The sequence below is a fragment of the Oryzias latipes genome, chromosome 2 (assembly GCF_002234675.1).
Source record: "Oryzias latipes chromosome 2, ASM223467v1".
Classification (NCBI taxonomy): domain Eukaryota; kingdom Metazoa; phylum Chordata; class Actinopteri; order Beloniformes; family Adrianichthyidae; genus Oryzias; species Oryzias latipes.
The window spans coordinates 9,068,055-9,092,559 of NC_019860.2; the positions used below are offsets into that span (position 1 = coordinate 9,068,055).

At 40.8% G+C, this 24,505-nt stretch overlaps 2 protein-coding genes and 6 non-coding genes across 9 annotated transcripts in view; 7 read left to right on the top strand and 1 right to left on the bottom strand.

The window, feature by feature from the left end:
• Window positions 1–24,505, top strand: part of LOC101169839 (NLR family CARD domain-containing protein 3) — a 1,010,604-nt gene that overhangs the window by 873,237 nt on the left and 112,862 nt on the right. The window lies entirely within an intron of this gene.
• The window catches only part of LOC105355408 (NACHT, LRR and PYD domains-containing protein 12-like), a 768,227-nt gene that overhangs the window by 559,482 nt on the left and 184,240 nt on the right, over window positions 1–24,505 (bottom strand). The window lies entirely within an intron of this gene.
• On the top strand, window positions 1,137–1,209 carry trnar-ucg. The gene has a single exon. It is a non-coding gene; the product is annotated as a tRNA-Arg (tRNA).
• trnar-ucg lies at window positions 3,402–3,474 on the top strand. Its single transcript has one exon. It is a non-coding gene; the product is annotated as a tRNA-Arg (tRNA).
• Window positions 5,665–5,737, top strand: trnar-ucg. The gene has a single exon. It is a non-coding gene; the product is annotated as a tRNA-Arg (tRNA).
• trnar-ucg lies at window positions 7,925–7,997 on the top strand. Its single transcript has one exon. It is a non-coding gene; the product is annotated as a tRNA-Arg (tRNA).
• On the top strand, window positions 10,181–10,253 carry trnar-ucg. The gene has a single exon. It is a non-coding gene; the product is annotated as a tRNA-Arg (tRNA).
• trnar-ucg lies at window positions 12,446–12,518 on the top strand. The gene has a single exon. It is a non-coding gene; the product is annotated as a tRNA-Arg (tRNA).

Here is a 24,505-nt window from a genome sequence, read left to right on the forward strand (position 1 = left end):
CCTTGGGAGTCTGGCAGCTTGTTATCAGGTAAAGCTGGGGTGTACTCACGTTCAGCACTAACGTGGAGAATGCTTTCTCTCTCCGTCTGGTAAACTCCGCTTGTGCTTGAGCGTTAGCATCTACGGCTAACACATCCGGCTACGTTAGCATGCCCCATAGTCCTTTAGCCTTTAGCAAGAGCTCCATTTGAAACTTCCATGTTGCCCAATAGTCCGTTCCGCTCAGCTTGTCTATAAACAGCTTATCCTCTCTATTGTGAGAAAAGGAAAAAACTCACAACTCTGTTTAACCCACAAAGTACCGTGAAAAGAGAGCTTTTTCAGCGTTCTCTGGGCCCAAAACCTCTTGTGTTTTAGACACGAGTCTTCCCGTTGTTTTATTAACTCTTTGTAGGAAAAAACAACAACAGTACAACTGACACAATAACAGCATTACAACAATGCCCAGTTTAGTTTAGTCTGTTTAGTTAAAGTTTAGTGTTATCCTAATGAAATTCAATGCATTTATGATCCTTTTTGATTGTATGTTTACTTTACAATTACTGGTAGGAAGCCCATTGAGAAGACTTTTGTTGTGAATTTGGGCTATAGACATAAACTTGAATTGAATTCATTAGAAAAGGACTAGACTGGTTTTGGAGAGAGGTGCTGGTGCGGCAGAAAACCATGTGTGGAACGGTTGGAGAATGCAGAACCATGGCAGCTTTTTCCTGCCAAAAGAGGTCCTCAGCAGGTTTTTACAAACGGCTGTTTGGTCCATTTCTCCATGCAGATCTCCTCTAAAGCTGGGATGTTTTAGGGCTGTTGCTGAAGACTTTCAACTGACATGGCTCCAAATCCCCCTTCAGAGATCTTCATGTTCCTGTGTCCATCACATCTCATGTATAGAGCCTCTGTGGATAGAAGAGCAAAGTAATGGAAAATGACAACAAATGACAGAATAATCACCAAAAAAGAATTAAGCTGATCTGCAGACACAGGAAATAACAGGTTCAATTCACAGCATCCTTCAAGTTCTGAATGAAAGAAAACCTTCTAGTAGGAGACCCTGGAAGACACCACTGCTAACACAAAAGAAGAATATCCAGCTGGATGATGTTGTTCTCCAACTGCAGCTGGACCTGGATGTTGTCACAGACCATGTGGCCTAATGGACAAGGCGTCTGACTTCGGATCAGAAGATTGAGGGTTCGAGTCCCTTCATGGTTGTTGAGTTACTCTCAGCATCTGAATTCATTATTTCTACCATTGATTTGAGTGGTCATGGTGATCTGTAGATGATGTCATTGGAGCAGCAGCTGTCTATGGAGTGTGGCTGCTCCCTGCTGCCATTCTTCGGTTAAATAAAACAGCTTTTGTTTTGAAAGGGATCAAATCTTTTAGAATGATCTGCTGGTCTTCCTCCACCGTGTGGATCAGGACTTTGAAAATCCAGATCACTGCAACAGAAAAATACAGACTTCTATCATCAGATTTTACTGTTTGCAAGTTGATTTGTCAAAGAAACGATTGTTTTCTCATCATTTGAGCTTTTACTCTGGCAGGAAAGTCAAATGGTCCAAATACTCAATGACCAAATCCATAATAATATTCTAGCAAAAGGAAGAGCAGGAGGAAAAACTTCAACTTGGTTAAGAATCAGAAATTTCTGCAATATTTGATTTGATCAAATCAAATGTTTGCTGTTTTTAGGGCCCATGATTGTTATTAGTAGTCAAGGTGGTGGATAATAGTAAAAACATTGGAGTCAAATTGCTTAATACACAAAGTCCAAGAAGTTATTAGCATGTTTTTCTTGTGGGTGGACAAAGATGGAAAGACGTTGAGGCACAGCTGCATCTGAGCTGAAATAACAGAGTTTTAAAATGATCTACTATCGACTGACTGGATGAAGAAAAAAGGCGGAGACTGATAGACGTTTAAATACTCAAGATTAGCAGATCTATTGGTCAACCTCTGGACAGAATGGGATCGCTTTTATAGTTTGGGTTTGCACTAAACAACAGAAACAATCAAAGAAGAAAAGTCCAACCCGACAAAAAATTCAGACAGAACACCAAAATGGACTGGGGAACACCTTTAAGCACTTGTTTAGCGCCGTCCTCTCAACACAAGTTAACGCTGATTAGTCAGTTCCTTTATTTGCTTAAGATTCTCACTTATTGACATCTATACTTGATATCACATCGAAATTTCTTTTCTTAAGTAACACTTTGTTTGCCAATGTATCTCTCTCAAAATGGCCTTTAAGCGTAGTCCACGCTTCCTTGGGAGTCTGGCAGCTTGTTATCAGGTAAAGCTGGGGTGTACTCACGTTCAGCACTAACGTGGAGAATGCTTTCTCTCTCCGTCTGGTAAACTCCGCTTGTGCTTGAGCGTTAGCATCTACGGCTAACACATCCGGCTACGTTAGCATGCCCCATAGTCCTTTAGCCTTTAGCAAGAGCTCCATTTGAAACTTCCATGTTGCCCAATAGTCCGTTCCGCTCAGCTTGTCTATAAACAGCTTATCCTCTCTATTGTGAGAAAAGGAAAAAACTCACAACTCTGTTTAACCCACAAAGTACCGTGAAAAGAGAGCTTTTTCAGCGTTCTCTGGGCCCAAAACCTCTTGTGTTTTAGACACGAGTCTTCCCGTTGTTTTATTAACTCTTTGTAGGAAAAAACAACAACAGTACAACTGACACAATAACAGTATTACAACAATGCCCAGTTTAGTTTAGTCTGTTTAGTTAAAGTTTAGTGTTATCCTAATGAAATTCAGTGCATTTATGATCCTTTTTGATTGTATGTTTACTTTACAATTACTGGTAGGAAGCCCATTGAGAAGACTTTTGTTGTGAATTTGGGCTATAGACATAAACTTGAATTGATTTCATTAGAAAAGGACTAGACTGGTTTTGGAGAGAGGTGCTGGTGCGGCAGAAAACCATGTGTGGAACGGTTGGAGAATGCAGAACCATGGCAGCTTTTTCCTGCCAAAAGAGGTCCTCAGCAGGTTTTTACAAACGGCTGTTTGGTCCATTTCTCCATGCAGATCTCCTCTAAAGCTGGGATGTTTTAGGGCTGTTGCTGAAGACTTTCAACTGACATGGCTCCAAATCCCCCTTCAGAGATCTTCATGTTCCTGTGTCCATCACATCTCATGTATAGAGCCTCTGTGGATAGAAGAGCAAAGTAATGGAAAATGACAACAAATGACAGAATAATCACCAAAAAAGAATTAAGCTGATCTGCAGACACAGGAAATAACAGGTTCAATTCACAGCATCCTTCAAGTTCTGAACGAAAGAAAACCTTCTAGTAGGAGACCCTGGAAGACACCACTGCTAACACAAAAGAAGAATATCCAGCTGGATGATGTTGTTCTCCAACTGCAGCTGGACCTGGATGTTGTCACAGACCATGTGGCCTAATGGACAAGGCGTCTGACTTCGGATCAGAAGATTGAGGGTTCGAGTCCCTTCATGGTTGTTGAGTTACTCTCAGCATCTGAATTCATTATTTCTACCATTGATTTGAGTGGTCATGGTGATCTGTAGATGATGTCATTGGAGCAGCAGCTGTCTATGGAGTGTGGCTGCTCCCTGCTGCCATTCTTCGGTAAATAAAACAGCTTTTGTTTTGAAAGGGATCAAATCTTTTAGAATGATCTGCTGGTCTTCCTCCACCGTGTGGATCAGGACTTTGAAAATCCAGATCACTGCAACAGAAAAATACAGACTTCTATCATCAGATTTTACTTTTTGCAAGTTGATTTGTCAAAGAAACGATTGTTTTCTCATCATTTGAGCTTTTACTCTGGCAGGAAAGTCAAATGGTCCAAATACTCAATGACCAAATCCATAATAATATTCTAGCAAAAGGAAGAGCAGGAGGAAAAACTTCAACTTGGTTAAGAATCAGAAATTTCTGCAATATTTGATTTGATCAAATCAAATGTTTGCTGTTTTTAGGGCCCATGATTTTTATTAGTAGTCAAGGTGGTGGATAATAGCAAAAACATTGGAGTCAAATTGCTTAATTCACAAAGTCCAAGAAGTTATTAGCATGTTTTTCTTGTGGGTGGACAAAGATGGAAAGACGTTGAGGCACAGCTGCATCTGAGCTGAAATAACAGAGTTTTAAAATGATCTACTATCGACTGACTGGATGAAGAAAAAAGGTGGAGACTGATAGACGTTTAAATACTCAAGATTAACAGATCTATTGGTCAACCTCTGGACAGAATGGGATCGCTTTTATGTTTGGGTTTGCACTAAACAACAGAAACAATCAAAGAAGAAAAGTCCAACCCGACAAAAAATTCAGACAGAACACCAAAATGGACTGGGGAACACCTTTAAGCACTTGTTTAGCGCCGTCCTCTCAACACAAGTTAACGCTGATTAGTCAGTTCCTTTATTTGCTTAAGATTCTCACTTATTGACATCTATACTTGATATCACATCGAAATTTCTTTTCTTAAGTAACACTTTGTTTGCCAATGTATCTCTCTCAAAATGGCCTTTAAGCGTAGTCCACGATTCCTTGGGAGTCTGGCAGCTTGTTATCAGGTAAAGCTGGGGTGTACTCACGTTCAGCACTAACGTGGAGAATGCTTTCTCTCTCCGTCTGGTAAACTCCGCTTGTGCTTGAGCGTTAGCATCTACGGCTAACACATCCGGCTACGTTAGCATGCCCCATAGTCCTTTAGCCTTTAGCAAGAGCTCCATTTGAAACTTCCATGTTGCCCAATAGTCCGTTCCGCTCAGCTTGTCTATAAACAGCTTATCCTCTCTATTGTGAGAAAAGGAAAAAACTCACAACTCTGTTTAACCCACAAAGTACCGTGAAAAGAGAGCTTTTTCAGCGTTCTCTGGGCCCAAAACCTCTTGTGTTTTAGACACGAGTCTTCCCGTTGTTTTATTAACTCTTTGTAGGAAAAAACAACAACAGTACAACTGACACAATAACAGTATTACAACAATGCCCAGTTTAGTTTAGTCTGTTTAGTTAAAGTTTAGTGTTATCCTAATGAAATTCAGTGCATTTATGATCCTTTTTGATTGTATGTTTACTTTACAATTACTGGTAGGAAGCCCATTGAGAAGACTTTTGTTGTGAATTTGGGCTATAGACATAAACTTGAATTGATTTCATTAGAAAAGGACTAGACTGGTTTTGGAGAGAGGTGCTGGTGCGGCAGAAAACCATGTGTGGAACGGTTGGAGAATGCAGAACCATGGCAGCTTTTTCCTGCCAAAAGAGGTCCTCAGCAGGTTTTTACAAACGGCTGTTTGGTCCATTTCTCCATGCAGATCTCCTCTAAAGCTGGGATGTTTTAGGGCTGTTGCTGAAGACTTTCAACTGACATGGCTCCAAATCCCCCTTCAGAGATCTTCATGTTCCTGTGTCCATCACATCTCATGTATAGAGCCTCTGTGGATAGAAGAGCAAAGTAATGGAAAATGACAACAAATGACAGAATAATCACCAAAAAAGAATTAAGCTGATCTGCAGACACAGGAAATAACAGGTTCAATTCACAGCATCCTTCAAGTTCTGAATGAAAGAAAACCTTCTAGTAGGAGACCCTGGAAGACACCACTGCTAACACAAAAGAAGAATATCCAGCTGGATGGTGTTGTTCTCCAACTGCAGCTGGACCTGGATGTTGTCACAGACCATGTGGCCTAATGGACAAGGCGTCTGACTTCGGATCAGAAGATTGAGGGTTCGAGTCCCTTCGTGGTTGTTGAGTTACTCTCAGCATCTGAATTCATTATTTCTACCATTGATTTGAGTGGTCATGGTGATCTGTAGATGATGTCATTGGAGCAGCAGCTGTCTATGGAGTGTTGCTGCTCCCTGCTGCCATTCTTCGGTTAAATAAAACAGCTTTTGTTTTGAAAGGGATCAAATCTTTTAGAATGATCTGCTGGTCTTCCTCCACCGTGTGGATCAGGACTTTGAAAATCCAGATCACTGCAACAGAAAAATACAGACTTCTATCATCAGATTTTACTGTTTGCAAGTTGATTTGTCAAAGAAACGATTGTTTTCTCATCATTTGAGCTTTTACTCTGGCAGGAAAGTCATAATGGTCCAAATACTCAATGACCAAATCCATAATAATATTCTAGCAAAAGGAAGAGCAGGAGGAAAAACTTCAACTTGGTTAAGAATCAGAAATTTCTGCAATATTTGATCAAATCAAATGTTTGCTGTTTTTAGGGCCCATGATTGTTATTAGTAGTCAAGGTGGTGGATAATAGTAAAAACATTGGAGTCAAATTGCTTAATACACAAAGTCCAAGAAGTTATTAGCATGTTTTTCTTGTGGGTGGACAAAGATGGAAAGACGTTGAGGCACAGCTGCATCTGAGCTGAAATAACAGAGTTTTAAAATGATCTACTATCGACTGACTGGATGAAGAAAAAAGGCGGAGACTGATAGACGTTTAAATACTCAAGATTAGTAGATCTATTGGTCAACCTCTGGGCAGAATGGGATCGCTTTTATAGTTTGGGTTTGCACTAAACAACAGAAACAATCAAAGAAGAAAAGTCCAACCCGACAAAAAATTCAGACAGAACACCAAAATGGACTGGGAAACACCTTTAAGCACTTGTTTAGCGCCGACCTCTCAACACAAGTTAACGCTGATTAGTCAGTTCCTTTATTTGCTTAAGATTCTCACTTATTGACATCTATACTTGATATCACATCGAAATTTCTTTTCTTAAGTAACACTTTGTTTGCCAATGTATCTCTCTCAAAATGGCCTTTAAGCGTAGTCCATGCTTCCTTGGGAGTCTGGCAGCTTGTTATCAGGTAAAGCTGGGGTGTACTCACGTTCAGCACTAACGTGGAGAATGCTTTCTCTCTCCGTCTGGTAAACTCCGCTTGTGCTTGAGCGTTAGCATCTACGGCTAACACATCCGGCTATGTTAGCATGCCCCATAGTCCTTTAGCCTTTAGCAAGAGCTCCATTTGAAACTTCCATGTTGCCCAATAGTCCGTTCCGCTCAGCTTGTCTATAAACAGCTTATCCTCTCTATTGTGAGAAAAGGAAAAAACTCACAACTCTGTTTAACCCACAAAGTACCGTGAAAAGAGAGCTTTTTCAGCGTTCTCTGGGCCCAAAACCTCTTGTGTTTTAGACACGAGTCTTCCCGTTGTTTTATTAACTCTTTGTAGGAAAAAACAACAACAGTACAACTGACACAATAACAGCATTACAACAATGCCCAGTTTAGTTTAGTCTGTTTAGTTCAAGTTTAGTGTTATCCTAATGAAATTCAATGCATTTATGATCCTTTTTGATTGTATGTTTACTTTACAATTACTGGTAGGAAGCCCATTGAGAAGACTTTTGTTGTGAATTTGGGCTATAGACATAAACTTGAATTGATTTCATTAGAAAAGGACTAGACTGGTTTTGGAGAGAGGTGCTGGTGCGGCAGAAAACCATGTGTGGAACGGTTGGAGAATGCAGAACCATGGCAGCTTGTTCCTGCCAACAGAGGTCCTCAGCAGGTTTTTACAAACGGCTGTTTGGTCCATTTCTCCATGCAGATCTTCTCTAAAGCTGGGATGTTTTAGGGCTGTTGCTGAAGACTTTCAACTGACATGGCTCCAAATCCCCCTTCAGAGATCTTCATGTTCCTGTGTCCATCACATCTCATGTATAGAGCCTCTGTGGATAGAAGAGCAAAGTAATGGAAAATGACAACAAATGACAGAATAATCACCAAAAAAGAATTAAGCTGATCTGCAGACACAGGAAATAACAGGTTCAATTCACAGCATCCTTCAAGTTCGAATGAAAGAAAACCTTCTAGTAGGAGACCCTGGAAGACACCACTGCTAACACAAAAGAAGAATATCCAGCTGGATGGTGTTGTTCTCCAACTGCAGCTGGACCTGGATGTTGTCACAGACCATGTGGCCTAATGGACAAGGCGTCTGACTTCGGATCAGAAGATTGAGGGTTCAAGTCCCTTCATGGTTGTTGAGTTACTCTCAGCATCTGGATTATTATTTCTACCATTGATTTGAGTGGTCATGGTGATCTGTAGATGATGTCATTGGAGCAGCAGCTGTCTATGGAGTGTGCTGCTCCCTGCTGCCATTCTTCGGTAAATAAAACAGCTTTTGTTTTGAAAGGGATCAAATCTTTTAGAATCATCTGCTGGTCTTCCTCCACCGTGTGGATCAGGACTTTGAAAATCCAGATCACTGCAACAGAAAAATACAGACTTCTATCATCAGATTCTACTGTTTGCAAGTTGATTTGTCAAAGAAATGATTGTTTTCTCATCATTTGAGCTTTTACTCTGGCAGGAAAGTCAAATGGTCCAAATACTCAATGACCAAATCCATAAGAATATTCTAGCAAAAGGAAGAGCAGGAGGAAAAACTTCAACTTGGTTAAGAATCAGAAATTTCTGCAATATTTGATCAAATCAAATGTTTGCTGTTTTTAGGGCCCATGATTGTTATTAGTAGTCAAGGTGGTGGATAATAGTAAAAACATTGGAGTCAAATTGCTTAATACACAAAGTCCAAGAAGTTATAGCATGTGTTTCTTGTGGGTGGACAAAGATGGAAAGACGTTGAGGCACAGCTGCGTCTGAGCTGAAATAACAGAGTTTTAAAATGATCTACTATCGACTGACTGGATGAAGAAAAACAGAGGAGACTGATAGACGTTTAAATACTCAAGATTAGCAGATCTATTGGTCAACCTCTGGGCAGAATGGGATCGCTTTTATAGTTTGGGTTTGCACTAAACAACAGAAACAATCAAAGAAGAAAAGTCCAACCCGACAAAAAATTCAGACAGAACACCAAAATGGACTGGGAACACCTTTAAGCACTTGTTTAGCGCCGTCCTCTCAACACAAGTTAACGCTGATTAGTCAGTTCCTTTATTTGCTTAAGATTCTCACTTATTGACATCTATACTTGATATCACATCGAAATCTTTTTTCTTAAGTAACACTTTGTTTGCCAATGTATCTCTCTCAAAATGGCCTTTAAGCGTAGTCCATGCTTCCTTGGGAGTCTGGCAGCTTGTTATCAGGTAAAGCTGGGGTGTACTCACGTTCAGCACTAACGTGGAGAATGCTTTCTCTCTCCGTCTGGTAAACTCCGCTTGTGCTTGAGCGTTAGCATCTACGGCTAACACGTCCGGCTATGTTAGCATGCCCCATAGTCCTTTAGCCTTTAGCAAGAGCTCCATTTGAAATTTCCATGTTGCCCAATAGTCCGTTCCGCTCAGCTTGTCTATAAACAGCTTATCCTCTCTATTGTGAGAAAATGGAAAAAACCTCACAACTCTGTTTAACCCACAAAGTACTGTGAAAAGACAGCTTTTTCAGCGTTCTCTGGGCCCAAAACCTCTTGTGTTTTAGACACGAGTCTTCCCGTTGTTTTATTAACTCTTTGTAGGAAAAAACAACAACAGTACAACTGACACAATAACAGCATTACAACAATGCCCAGTTTAGTTTAGTCTGTTTAGTTCAAGTTTAGTGTTATCCTAATGAAATTCAATGCATTTATGATCCTTTTTGATTGTATGTTTACTTTACAATTACTGGTACGAAGCCCATTGAGAAGACTTTTGTTGTGAATTTGGGCTATAGACATAAACTTGAATTGAATTCATTAGAAAAGGACTAGACTGGTTTTGGAGAGAGGTGCTGGTGCGGCAGAAAACCATGTGTGGAACGGTTGGAGAATGCAGAACCATGGCAGCTTGTTCCTGCCAACAAAGGTCCTCAGCCGGTTTTTACAAACGGCTGTTTGGTCCATTTCTCCATGCAGATCTCCTCTAAAGCTGGGATGTTTTAGGGCTGTTGCTGAAGACTTTCAACTGACATGGCTCCAAATCCCCCTTCAGAGATCTTCATGTTCCTGTGTCCATCACATCTCATGTATAGAGCCTCTGTGGATAGAAGAGCAAAGTAATGGAAAATGACAACAAATGACAGAATAATCACCAAAAAAGAATTAAGCTGATCTGCAGACACAGGAAATAACAGGTTCAATTCACAGCATCTTTCAAGTTCCGAATGAAAGAAAACCTTCTAGTAGGAGACCCTGGAAGACACCACTGCTAACACAAAAGAAGAATATCCAGCTGGATGTGTTGTTCTCCAACTGCAGCTGGACCTGGATGTTGTCACAGACCATGTGGCCTAATGGACAAGGCGTCTGACTTCGGATCAGAAGATTGAGGGTTCGAGTCCCTTCATGGTTGTTGAGTTACTCTCAGCATCTGAATTTGTTATTTCTACCATTGATTTGAGTGGTCATGGTGATCTGTAGATGATGTCATTGGAGCAGCAGCTGTCTATGGAGTGTTGCTGCTCCCTGCTGCCATTCTTCGGTTAAATAAAACAGCTTTTGTTTTGAAAGGGATCAAATCTTTTAGAATGATCTGCTGGTCTTCCTCCACCGTGTGGATCAGGACTTTGAAAATCCAGATCACTGCAACAGAAAAATACAGACTTCTATCATCAGATTCTACTGTTTGCAAGTTGATTTGTCAAAGAAATGATTGTTTTCTCATCATTTGAGCTTTTACTCTGGCAGGAAAGTCAAATGGTCCAAATACTCAATGACCAAATCCATAAGAATATTCTAGCAAAAGGAAGAGCAGGAGGAAAAACTTCAACTTGGTTAAGAATCAGAAATTTCTGCAATATTTGATTTGATCAAATCAAATGTTTGCTGTTTTTAGGGCCCATGATTGTTATTAGTAGTCAAGGTGGTGGATAATAGTAAAAACATTGGAGTCAAATTGCTTAATACACAAAGTCCAAGAAGTTATAAGCATGTGTTTCTTGTGGGTGGACAAAGATGGAAAGACGTTGAGGCACAGCTGCGTCTGAGCTGAAATAACAGAGTTTTAAAATGATCTACTATCGACTGACTGGATGAAGAAAAACAGAGGAGACTGATAGACGTTTAAATACTCAAGATTAGCAGATCTATTGGTCAACCTCTGGGCAGAATGGGATCGCTTTTATTGTTTGGGTTTGCACTAAACAACAGAAACAATCAAAGAAGAAAAGTCCAACCCGACAAAAAATTCAGACAGAACACCAAAATGGACTGGGGAACACCTTTAAGCACTTGTTTAGCGCCGTCCTCTCAACACAAGTTAACGCTGATTAGTCAGTTCCTTTATTTGCTTAAGATTCTCACTTATTGACATCTATACTTGATATCACATCGAAATCTTTTTTCTTAAGTAACACTTTGTTTGCCAATGTATCTCTCTCAAAATGGCCTTTAAGCGTAGTCCATGCTTCCTTGGGAGTCTGGCAGCTTGTTATCAGGTAAAGCTGGGGTGTTCTCACGTTCAGCACTAACGTGGAGAATGCTTTCTCTCTCCGTCTGGTAAACTCCGCTTGTGCTTGAGCGTTAGCATCTACGGCTAACACGTCCGGCTATTTTAGCATGCCCCATAGTCCTTTAGCCTTTAGCAAGAGCTCCATTTGAAATTTCCATGTTGCCCAATAGTCCGTTGCGCTCAGCTTGTCTATAAACAGCTTATCCTCTCTATTGTGAGAAAATGAAAAACCTCACAACTCTGTTTAACCCACAAAGTACTGTGAAAAGACAGCTTTTTCAGCGTTCTCTGGGCCCAAAACCTCTTGTGTTTTAGACACGAGTCTTCCCGTTGTTTTATTAACTCTTTGTAGGAAAAAACAACAACAGTACAACTGACACAATAACAGCATTACAACAATGCCCAGTTTAGTTTAGTCTGTTTAGTTCAAGTTTAGTGTTATCCTAATGAAATTCAATGCATTTATGATCCTTTTTGATTGTATGTTTACTTTACAATTACTGGTACGAAGCCCATTGAGAAGACTTTTGTTGTGAATTTGGGCTATAGACATAAACTTGAATTGAATTCATTAGAAAAGGACTAGACTGGTTTTGGAGAGAGGTGCTGGTGCGGCAGAAAACCATGTGTGGAACGGTTGGAGAATGCAGAACCATGGCAGCTTGTTCCTGCCAACAGAGGTCCTCAGCAGGTTTTTACGAACGGCTGTTTGGTCCATTTCTCCATGCAGATCTTCTCTAAAGCTGGGATGTTTTAGGGCTGTTGCTGAAGACTTTCAACTGACATGGCTCCAAATCCCCCTTCAGAGATCTTCATGTTCCTGTGTCCATCACATCTCATGTATAGAGCCTCTGTGGATAGAAGAGCAAAGTAATGGAAAATGACAACAAATGACAGAATAATCACCAAAAAAGAATTAAGCTGATCTGCAGACACAGGAAATAACAGGTTCAATTCACAGCATCCTTCAAGTTCTGAATGAAAGAAAACCTTCTAGTAGGAGACCCTGGAAGACACCACTGCTAACACAAAAGAAGAATATCCAGCTTGATGATGTTGTTCTCCAACTGCAGCTGGACCTGGATGTTGTCACAGACCATGTGGCCTAATGGACAAGGCGTCTGACTTCGGATCAGAAGATTGAGGGTTCAAGTCCCTTCATGGTTGTTGAGTTACTCTCAGCATCTGGATTTGTTATTTCTACCATTGATTTGAGTGGTCATGGTGATCTGTAGATGATGTCATTGGAGCAGCAGCTGTCTATGGAGTGTGGCTGCTCCCTGCTGCCATTCTTCGGTAAATAAAACAGCTTTTGTTTTGAAAGGGATCAAATCTTTTAGAATCATCTGCTGGTCTTCCTCCACCGTGTGGATCAGGACTTTGAAAATCCAGATCACTGCAACAGATACACAGACTTCTATCATCAGATTCTACTGTTTGCAAGTTGATTTGTCAAAGAAATGATTGTTTTCTCATCATTTGAGCTTTTACTCTGGCAGGAAAGTCAAATGGTCCAAATACTCAATGACCAAATCCATAAGAATATTCTAGCAAAAGGAAGAGCAGGAGGAAAAACTTCAACTTGGTTAAGAATCAGAAATTTCTGCAATATTTGATTTGATCAAATCAAATGTTTGCTGTTTTTAGGGCCCATGATTGTTATTAGTAGTCAAGGTGGTTGATAAGAGCAAAAACATTGGAGTCAAATTGCTTAATACACAAAGTCCAAGAAGTTATTAGCATGTGTTTCTTGTGGGTGGACAAAGATGGAAAGACGTTGAGGCACAGCTGCGTCTGAGCTGAAATAACAGAGTTTTAAAATGATCTACTATCGACTGACTGGATGAAGAAAAAAGACGGAGACTGATAGACGTTTAAATACTCAAGATTAGCAGATCTATTGGTCAACCTCTGGACAGAATGGGATCGCTTTTATTGTTTGGGTTTGCACTAAACAACAGAAACAATCAAAGAAGAAAAGTCCAACCCGACAAAAAATTCAGACAGAACACCAAAATGGACTGGGGAACACCTTTAAGCACTTGTTTAGCGCCGTCCTCTCAACACAAGTTAACGCTGATTAGTCAGTTCCTTTATTTGCTTAAGATTCTCACTTATTGACATCTATACTTGATATCACATCGAAATCTTTTTTCTTAAGTAACACTTTGTTTGCCAATGTATCTCTCTCAAAATGGCCTTTAAGCGTAGTCCACGCTTCCTTGGGAGTCTGGCAGCTTGTTATCAGGTAAAGCTGGGGTGTACTCACGTTCAGCACTAACGTGGACAATGCTTTCTCTCTCCGTCTGGTAAACTCCACTTGTGCTTGAGCGTTAGCATCTACGGCTAACACGTCCGGCTACGTTAGCATGCCCCATAGTCCTTTAGCCTTTAGCAAGAGCTCCATTTGAAACTTCCATGTTGCCCAATAGTCCGTTCCGCTCAGCTTGTCTATAAACAGCTTATCCTCTCTATTGTGAGAAAATGAAAAAACTCACAACTCTGTTTAACCCACAAAGTACCGTGAAAAGACAGCTTTTTCAGCGTTTTCTGGGCCCAAAACCTCTTGTGTTTTAGACACGAGTCTTCCCGTTGTTTTATTAACTCTTTGTAGGAAAAAACAACAACAGTACAACTGACACAATAACAGTATTACAACAATGCCCAGTTTAGTTTAGTCTGTTTAGTTCAAGTTTAGTGTTATCCTAATGAAATTCAATGCATTTATGATCCTTTTTGATTGTATGTTTACTTTACAAGTACTGGTACGAAGCCCATTGAGAAGACTTTTGTTGTGAATTTGGGCTATAGACATAAACTTGAATTGAATTCATTAGAAAAGGACTAGACTGGTTTTGGAGAGAGGTGCTGGTGCGGCAGAAAACCATGTGTGGAACGGTTGGAGAATGCAGAACCATGGCAGCTTGTTCCTGCCAACAGAGGTCCTCAGCAGGTTTTTACAAACGGCTGTTTGGTCCATTTCTCCATGCAGATCTTCTCTAAAGCTGGGATGTTTTAGGGCTGTTGCTGAAGACTTTCAACTGACATGGCTCCAAATCCCCCTTCAGAGATCTTCATGTTCCTGTGTCCATCACATCTCATGTATAGAGCCTCTGTGGATAGAAGAGCAAAGTAATGGAAAATGACAACAAATGACAGAATAATCACCAAAAAAGAATTAAGCTGATCTGCAGACACAGGAAATAACAGGTTCAATTCACAGCAACCTTCAAGTTCTGAATGAAATAACATTTCAAAAACTGTATGTTTTCTATTTATTTAGAAAGAAAGGTTTCCTGCTGATGAGATTCTGTCTGTTATTCAGATTATGATCTAGATGTCAAATCATAGGGAATCAAACAGAGAAAATGTGCTGACTGATTTCTCACTGTTTTTACACCTACTGTCTCCAACCATGAAGGGACTTGAACCCTCACTTTTCTGATCCGAAGTCAGACGCCTTGTCCATTAGGCCACATGGTCTGTGACAACATCCAGGTCCAGCTGCAGTTGGAGAACAACATCACCCAGCTGGATATTCTTCTTTTGTGTTAGCAGTGGTGTCTTCCAGGGTCTCCTACTAGAAGGTTTTCTTTCATTCAGAACTTGAAGGATGCTGCGTCCTGCAGACCTCTCTGATGTTGGTAGGAACTTCTGTCTGTCTTTATATTATACCTGTTAGTTTTTTTCTGTTCTTTTAATCGCTCTTTATTTATAATTTATGTAATTATTTAATTTAATTTTGTTTAGTATGTTTAAGGAGACAGTTTAGCTTGTGCTGGTTTGCAGCGCCTTCATGAAGCAAACCAGTTTAAATATTTTTGAGTAATACCGGTTTTCTGTCACCTTTTAATTCTTATATATTTTTGAGATGACTGGTATCTTGAAATATCCTGACTTACATCACTAGTGTTTGTTCTCCAGATATGCCTGCTGGCCATATGTTCCAAATCTTAACTTCAGATATGACTGGTATACGGACATCAGAAATCAACAGATTTGACATGGATAGAATCTGGAAATATCCTGACCTTGGATATCACTAGTGACGCATCTCATCTCCAGATTCTATCAGAATTAAAGTGTCCCATACTCGGAGTTGATATGCTCAGGACATGAACTTAGAAACAGTCATGTCCGGAGAGTATCCACCGTAGATATCACCAGATATGCGGTATTTCTGAGGATATCCAGACAAATATATCTCCTGATTCTGGGGGCTTTTGCGCAGTGTCAGTCCAAGAAACCAGCGTTCTAATCTGGGCTGCTCCCTGTTCCCTTCTCTACTTCTGAGCCGGTCCCAAGCCGAGGGTTGAGAGGGTTGCATCAGGAAGGGCATCCGGCGTAATACATTGCCAAGTTTACCATGTGCCTCATCCCCTAAAGAGAGGTTGTTTCACTGTGGAGACCCCTGATGGGAAAAGTCGAAAGAGGAACAAGTTTTGTTAAATTTGTATAATTTGCAATTTTTGTTATGACTGTTTTTAATTTAAGGGTTTTATGTTTTAAAGTGTAGTTATTATTTATTAGTTTGTGCTTGGCTTGAATGATTGTTTTATTTGAGACAATGTGAACATTTATTGTTTGTTTATATTTTCGTTAAATAATCCTGTTTCTTTTCATTTTAAGGACTTTGGTTGTTTATCAGTTTTACTGTTATCTTGACGTCGAGTAAAATATTATAAGTAATGAATGGAGTCATAGATTTTTTTTTTTTGGTTGAATTTCAGAGAAATACAGAAATACAGTACTGGGAAGAATATGACTGACGTGGATTCTGTTAGTATGGACGTGAGGAACATTTTCACTCCAGACCAAATGATGGCGCTAATGCACCACAAAGTTGATTACAAACCACAAATAAACCAACGAAGAAGACACGGTGCTAGCAGGCTAGCAGCGTTAGCTTGTGTTGACAGGACGGAGGTGTTTTGTTGGGACGTTTGTGAGGTTTTGGGGCTGAAAGGACTATACGTGGTTCGTGTGGGAACTCTCAGCATTTTCCAAAGTGTCGTAAATGACTGAAGAAGTGTTGAAAAGAAAGACAACGTGGATTGCTGTGATTGTGAGACTAGCAGATGATCGATCGGAGCTGCAGTGAAGAGGACGGCGGTGTTTGTGGGAGTTGGAGCTGAAGATCGGAGCAGGAACCATGTCTTCAGAACCTCAGGAAGGTTCTGTCAGCGAACAACTTTCAGCTGCTGAGGGAACCATCGTCCAGAACGAAGAGGAGTTCAGACCGCGTGATATCAGCTGGAACCCGCAGCTTCAGCTCCACGTTGTCGGTAGGTTACTAGGTAGGGATGGCCCGTTTGACACAGCGCTTCGCCGCGCGGTTCACCTTGATGAAGCAAAGTGGTTCGGCACAATGTTTCGGGGCGTGTGTCAACTAGCGCAGATCACGTGGTTGATGACGTACGACGCGCCAAGTGCATCGATTGGTCGAACCACGCTTCATATGTCATTTGTGTTTTGAACAGTAGTGCGCGCTATTCTCTAGAAATACAAATGAATCCCGAACGTTTCCAAACCAGGGGGGTATTCCAGAAAGCAGGTTATGCTAGCTCCCACGATAAGTTTGAGGCTAAGGAAGTTGATAACCTCAGCTTTCGGTTCCAGAAATGGAGGTATATTTTAGGTTAGGTCAAGTTACCATAGCAACTCATGCTCTGAACATAACCTGGTCCGGAGCAGGTTTAGTTGAAGCTTAGTTTGTTTACAGAGAGGTGAAGCAGCATGGCGTGTCCATTTGAAGATGATTTAGTGGATGAAGAAGCTCAGATAATACTATTTCTACCGTGAGAGGGTGATAAGACCACGTATGGATGTTGTAAAGATAAACTTTATACTTTGATCTAACTTAATTATTTTTTTCAGTTAAGATAAATCGTTTTTTTGTTAGGTCACCTTAAAAATAACACGTAGTTTTCAGACAATTATTTTCCTTTCGTTCAAATTAATTCAATTAAGTAGGTGTAACTTTGATGCTGCTGTTAGATCGGCACCGCAAGGGATTCTGGGATATCATTCCCTTTGCTTGTCTGGACGAATTTGGGTTTAAGTGTGGGTTTTTGATAAAATGTGTTTAGTTGTTTAGCAGTTTTACTGTGTTTCACCGTGTTTTGCCGAGCTATTTTGTCCTACTATGCTTACGTCTCTGTACCATGAGTGAGAGTAAAGTAGAGGATGATGAGTTTACATAGCACCCCTACCATTGAAAAGTATTATGACAGTGACGGGAAATTATTTAATGAGTTTTTGCACTCCGTGCATTTTTTTCCGTTCTTTTTATTGTTATAAAAATGAGCATATCTGCCGGCTCAAACTACACATATGAAAGTTCAAGAAATATAAGTAATTAAGATGGAAAAAAGGTTAATGGAGTAATGTGACATTTAATTAGATAAATACATAAATTTGAGTTGTATAAACAATAATTGAGTTTGAATAAATTTAACTAAATTATTTAAATTATTTTTCAGCCGTGTTACTTTTTTGATGGACTTATAATCTTTATCCGCCGTCATTAAAATCTCAGACTCCGTCTCACTTCCGTCTCAAGTGTCGCGCTTTCTATTTTTTTTCCCACGCGTTTCCATGGTGACTCCAGAAATCGGCGATCTATTGAGAATGTCTTTATGTACCGTGCGTTAACCCAGGGTTAACAAGTCGAGCGTAATTACGCCAACTCATATCTGGTCTTTTGGAACCGACATACCCAGAGTAAGCAAGTTCAGGCGGATTTCAGCCAGAGTTCAGGCTTAAAGTCAGGCTAGTTTAAACATGCTTCCTGGAATACCCCCCAGATGCCACTGTTCTGTGTGGTTTCAAAGCCCTGAATGGGTGGTTCATTTTTTCGGCTCAATTACATGAACCCCAAGGAAAGTTTCACGGGGCTTCTATTCCCATCCCTATAGGTAGGGATGGCCCGTTTGACACGGACGCTCCGGCGCTTTTTGTTTCACCATCATGAAGCAGAGTGGTTCGGCACAGTGTTTCGGGTCGTGTGTCAACTAGCGCGGATCACGTGGTTAATGACGTATGAAGCGGCAAATGTGCCACGGTTCAGTTGTCACATGTGTTGGAACAGTTGGGCGCGCTGTTCTCCCCATTAACACTGCATGGTTCAAGTGACCCAATTCCAATCTTTTCCTCTCATGTGGCACAGATCGGAAATGACCGGTGATTGTGTAAGCAGGACAAAAGCGCATGGATTCCGATTTTCTCAGATTGGAAACAGGCCTCTCCAGGGCTCCAGACTAACTTTTTTCACTAGGAGCACTGTGGCCCCTAACTGAAAATTTTAGGGGCACAACCAGAAAGTTTAGGGGCGCATACCGTAAATCAACATGCTAACCAGATCTACTAATTTCCACTGTATTATAAATAAATACTTTAATTATAGATGCAGAAATTACAATGTGCTGTTTCTAATTCAGTGTTACATTTTATTCTTCACTTTTGAAGATGCAACAACAAGGTAAACTGACAGCACCATCACTGTCATGACAGTACAAATAGCAAACAAAATAAAATAAATTTAGAATAAAAAAAGTCTTTAGTAACAAAGTGATTACCGTAGTAACCTTTCGGTCATTTCACAGATTCAAACAATACTTAAATGTATGTAAACATTAGGGGATGGAAATTCATGTTGGCGACACAAAATAGGTGCAGCCAAGATGCACAATAAGCGTGTTTGAGATCACCCAGATGGACACAACGCTGCACAGATCACCTGGTGTGAGACATATTTTTGTTTTTGCTCTAACGTCACCTGTCAATCAAAACAAAAATATCACCAGAAAGGGGCAGAAGCAAGACCCCAACCTGAGCAAACGGAGCTGCAAATTTAGTACTGAACTGACTGAAAGCTGCCCTACAGACTACAAAACAATGCATTATGGGACATGCATCCTGATGGGTTTTTTGTAGTTCACTGATCAATTAAAATAATTTAAAATACCAACTGATTAAAAAAAGGCTACATACATTACAAAACATTAAAATAATTATAAAAGATGTAATATCACAGATCATACTTAGGGGGAGAGGCATATTAAACTAAATTGAATGTTAAGGACAACTCCTAATTCCTGTTCTCCTTCAGTCTCGCTGCAGCTTAGCCTTCATGCCCCCCCCCCCGACGCTGGTTCGTCTATCGTTGCATTTTCCCCACGTGTTTTAAGTGCGTCTAAGACGAAATCGTGTTGTTGCTCACACGTGTTTAATGTCGAGCCCCGTTAGCTGTCACGCATGTAGGTGTGGGACATTTATGCTCCTCAGCTGACCATCTCCCGCGGGAGCGGTGTGCTGTCGTTACAGCCGTGCATGAGAGCCGTGGTTTGCTTCGCGAGTTTGAGACCCCTGCTGTAGAGTCTGGCACTGGTACAGTAGCTGCAGGTCGGAAGAACGAATAAATAGTTTGCTCGCTCATAGCTCAGACGCACATGATATGATGATATTTGTCTCAGTGTCCTTCCCACAGATGTTAACGCGCACTCGAGTATTTCTAGGCCCCGCCCCTCCACATATTTTAGCCACTTGCAGTGACTTTCCCAATTCTTCTCACACGCATTGGCTGCCCCAGGCATTACTCAATGACATGCGAGTGTGCGCTCGCGTGTGCTCCAGTCTCACGAGTGTGTGTGTGTCTGTCTGCGTGCGTGTGCGCTCGCGTCTCATTGTTAATTTCTTGCTCATTTCATTGATCATTGACGTGCCGCTTCCACGTTTAATGTATAAAAAAATACCGAGGGTGGGGGAGGCAAATTTACTGGTTGCACATGTGCGACTGGATGTAAAATTCAGTCGCACACTCTCAAATTATGGTCGCAAAATGCGACCAAATGGTCGCAGTCTGGAGCCCTGCCTCTCTCATATGTGGAAATAAATCGGAAACGAATCGGATACGTGCATTTGCGTGTGCCATGTAAGCAGACAAATCGGATATTCCCCAGTAAATGCGAGTCGTACATCAGTGACATCAACTCAGGACACCACCAACTGAGATCACATGACTTATTAAGGTGCTTTAGTGCGCTGATGTTGCTGTTCGAGGACAGCTGGAGCCCCATCAGCGTGTTACCTTTCAGCCTCAGGCTTCAGACCGTGGTGGGAAACCGCTATTTCCGGTCCGGTCCCGGTCGGGACTCAAATGCTAACTAATCAAGCGGGACACCGTTGCTCTAGAACTGCCTAGAAGCCGTTTATTTCTTTGCTTGGATAAGACTGTTAGTACAGCACGTCTGCAAACACTTCCTCATTCAAAACTCAGAGAGAGCACATAAGCCGGCCGAGCAGCCCCCCTCCTTCCTCTCCTCAGGAGCTCCCAAGGCAACGCCTCCTTCCGTCACTGCGTTGCCTCCATGACAACCGCAGTCACACACAAAAACAAAAGAAAGGCGGGGGCAGCTCTAGCAGATTTCGCCATGCTAAAAGTTTGCTGTTTGGACCAACACGTATCTTCTAAATGTGCTATTATCACTGTTATGATTATTATTAAGGACCTGCTCGCTCATCATTTTTTAAATTCGGGCAGTCAGTGCTTAGGTTCGCGGAAGGTGGAAATGCTGCTACGTTACGTAATCTTGAGAACGTCTACATTTGACAGTTTCGGCATAGTATGGTGTAAATGCAAAAATCAGATACGGGTCACTTTTAAAAGATGATGTAATCGGGTCATCAAAAAAATCAGATATAGTCAGAAAATTGGATATGATCATCAAGACCTGCAGTGTAAATCTCAAACATTTCCAGACTAGTTCTATTGTTTCCCCTGCATTGGAATCAGCGTCAGTTCATTGCATTTTGCCATGCTTCCTGGTAAAAAACGTACTGTGGCTTGGGATCATTTCAACTCGGTTTCCTCTAATAAGATAATACACTAGAAACGTTATTTATAAACAGAATAGTTCTATGAATTTATAACGACAAGTAGTTCTTGCTGTTATAGAGATAGTTAAGTGGTAAAGTCAATAGTGTCTGCATCCAGAGGTTCTGGGTTCAACATCTGCTTTTTACAATTTTTTGTTTTTTTATTTTATTTTTTTTCCTCGCGTTTATTTTCTTCGTGTGATGTATGTTTTGCTGTGTCAAGCACTTCTCACAGAAAACGTCACACGTTGTGTTTTACGTTTTTTTTATCATCATTAGCAACATTGTTTTGTCTTAGGTGTTTTCATCATCATTTCCACATTGAAGTGTTACAAGGAGCTCAGTTGAAGCATATGATATACGTCCAGTCCGCCACCTGATGCCCCTATTCTGAGTGGTTTCAAAGGAAATAGAAGCTCCTAGACAGTTTCAGGTTTCCCGCCATCTCACCGTCTGTACAAGTGTTGCCAGATAGTCACGACTTTCCACTGCTACCACGGTCCAACAAAAGACTGTTACAGAGTAAGATGAATAAAGTTTAGCCTAAACTACAAAAGGGGTTTATTTAAATATATACCTAGTGTGTCAAATGTTTCATTACCCCAATTGTAACAGTAAAATCTGTCCAATGGAAGAGGCTTCCAGCTCTCATCTGTCAGCTCAGCTGTTGGACAGAAAAAGTTTAAACAAAAATGTCAACAACCATCTAATGATGAGCATACACTGAGTAAACTAGTGTTAGGAATTCAACTCAGTTCAAGGGATTGCAAGATCTGCCATGAGGCTGCATTCCTTGTGTTGCTTCACCTCCCAGTCTGTGCTGTAAATGACCAAGAAATACGCACAATTTTAGGAAAAAAAAGGATTAAAATGATACATATCAATTGCATTTATAGAAAAGATTAGTAAACATAAATTTATTTTATTATTAGTTCCTCATGATGGCGAGAATGATAAATGTATTACTGTCTCGCATGCCTTCCCTGACCGCATGTCCCTCATTGAAAAGTGTTTTGATGAGCAACAAAAACCGACCCCAAATTCTGTCCAAACCATGTCAACCCGCCCAAAGCAATCTGCCCCATCTGGCAGCGCTAGTTTGTACTTCTGAAGTCAAACGTTGGTTCATTACTTTGGATTCTGCGGTTCGTCTTAAACAACATCAAGCTGCGTTCAGGTTAGGGTTGGGCGATGTCCCTTAAATAGGCCGTTGACGATGTTTTCTGTCAACCATCGGGATGGACGATGACATCGTGGGGGGGGGGGGGTATTTTTTACATTTTTCTTTCTTATATAACTGCTATTCGTTATTTTGCTTTTTTCATCTTATTTCCCAACTAATGACTAATCTGCGATGATCCAGTATAAACTGAGGGAAGTGACTTTAACAAAAAAAGTAACAAACAAAATAGAAAAGAAGTGGTCCAATTCCGTACTTAACTAGTGAAGTGGACCGGCGGAGCGCGGACTTCCAGCTTTGTGTTTGATGGGAAGGGGGGGGTACATAGGGGTACTAGCTACCGAACTCAGAACCGGGTCTAAAAGTGTGTGTCTGAGCACAGCTCGGATCGTCAGCACACACAGCGGTTTGAGCTTCAAAGCAGAAATGTCGCTCAGTCCTTAGAAAACATTCAAACAATCACGTGGATTTGTGTTTCCAGTCGTGTCCCGACTAAAATAAAGGCTGATGTTATTCTTACATATTTAACGTGCAGCCAAGATGCAGCGCCACCCAAAGCTAATGTTGTTAGCCCGTGTTAGCATACTGCTAATCCTGGCTTCGTTCAGAAAAAGCACTGACCACACGGATTAAAATTCAAATGATGAGCGAACAGGTGTTTCATAATAACCGTAACATTATTAAAAGCACGTTTAGAAGATCATCTCGTATTCGAGCTGACATGTCAATATATATAGCCGCTAGGCGCTGTTTAACATCGTTTTGTATTGAATTGTTACATTCAATAAAGTTTGGGGAAAAAAAGCCGCTCAGCGGAATTTATATCCTTCCTTATAAACCCTACTGCGCATGTGCGCAGTAGGGTTTGACGGAAAGTGTGACCTTAGTGAACGTTTTTATATTCTGAAAACATTTTCCATGTACACAGTTGGATTCTACTCCGACCATTGATCCCATCAAGATATTTTGTACATGTAACCGCGGCTCATGGTGTCGACTCGCAACGTGGCGGGGGCGTGGCATCACGATGGTGTCTCTCCATCGGGATGTCAGTCACCCATCACGATGGACGATTGAAATCGTCCATCGGCACAACCCTAGTTCAGGTTCAACTAAAAGAATCCAGTCACCCGTCATGACATCAATGTTTTAGTGTAATTTAATAAAAATACACGTCTGTCTGTGGACTTCCTGTTAAGAACAGACTATCTTCTGAAATTTGCCTTTAGTTTTTGTCGTTTATTATGTTGTTTAGAAATAACTTAGTGCTGGACACCTATTAGCATTTTTAATCACATTTCTTATCACAACATGTAATATAAAAGTCAGAAACATTTTAGTAAAATTTTAAAAGCAATTTTCCTGAAAGAAAAAGAGAATACAGTCCCCCCCCCCCATATTCTTGGGATTTAAGGACCACAGACACACGGAGACCCACCCACCCCTGCAGGTGAATGTCTGTCTGTCACCAATCCTTACTCATCAAAAGCCCTTTTGAAACATTTCTGATGCTTTGTAAAACATTTAGTTAAGGACGTTGGAATACAAAGAGTTTTCCCCCCCGAGCAATTGACTGAAACATACTTTATAAGGCACATTATGAGAGACACGCTGTCTCAGATGCAACAAAAGCGTGGCTGTCAGGTGATAACAGCTCTAACCGTCCAAACACCTCACTAAAATACACCTCATTCTAGCGGAGAGGTAGGCAACATTTGACCGTCCAAGTGAGACATCTACTGCTGCTATTGTTGCAACAGGTGTGTATGCTAGGAGTACAGACGTGGAGCACGTGACTAAATTAATATTTTTATGTACATAATTTGTTTTCTACTTCCTGGTTTTCGCACAGAAAATTATCAATAAGATACCGGATCGATACGCAGGATCAATAAGAAGAGTAGTATCAATAAAGTTCAGAAGTTCAGGAAGATAAAAAGGTCCCCGGTCATTTAAACTAGGGCTGCACGATATAAGGAAAACTTGCGAAATTAGTGATCAATATTTTGATGACGATATAACTTGCGATATATGAACAAAAAGCAAAACAACCAAAAACATCATTTCTATTTCACTGCAACAGTTTAAAAATTATACT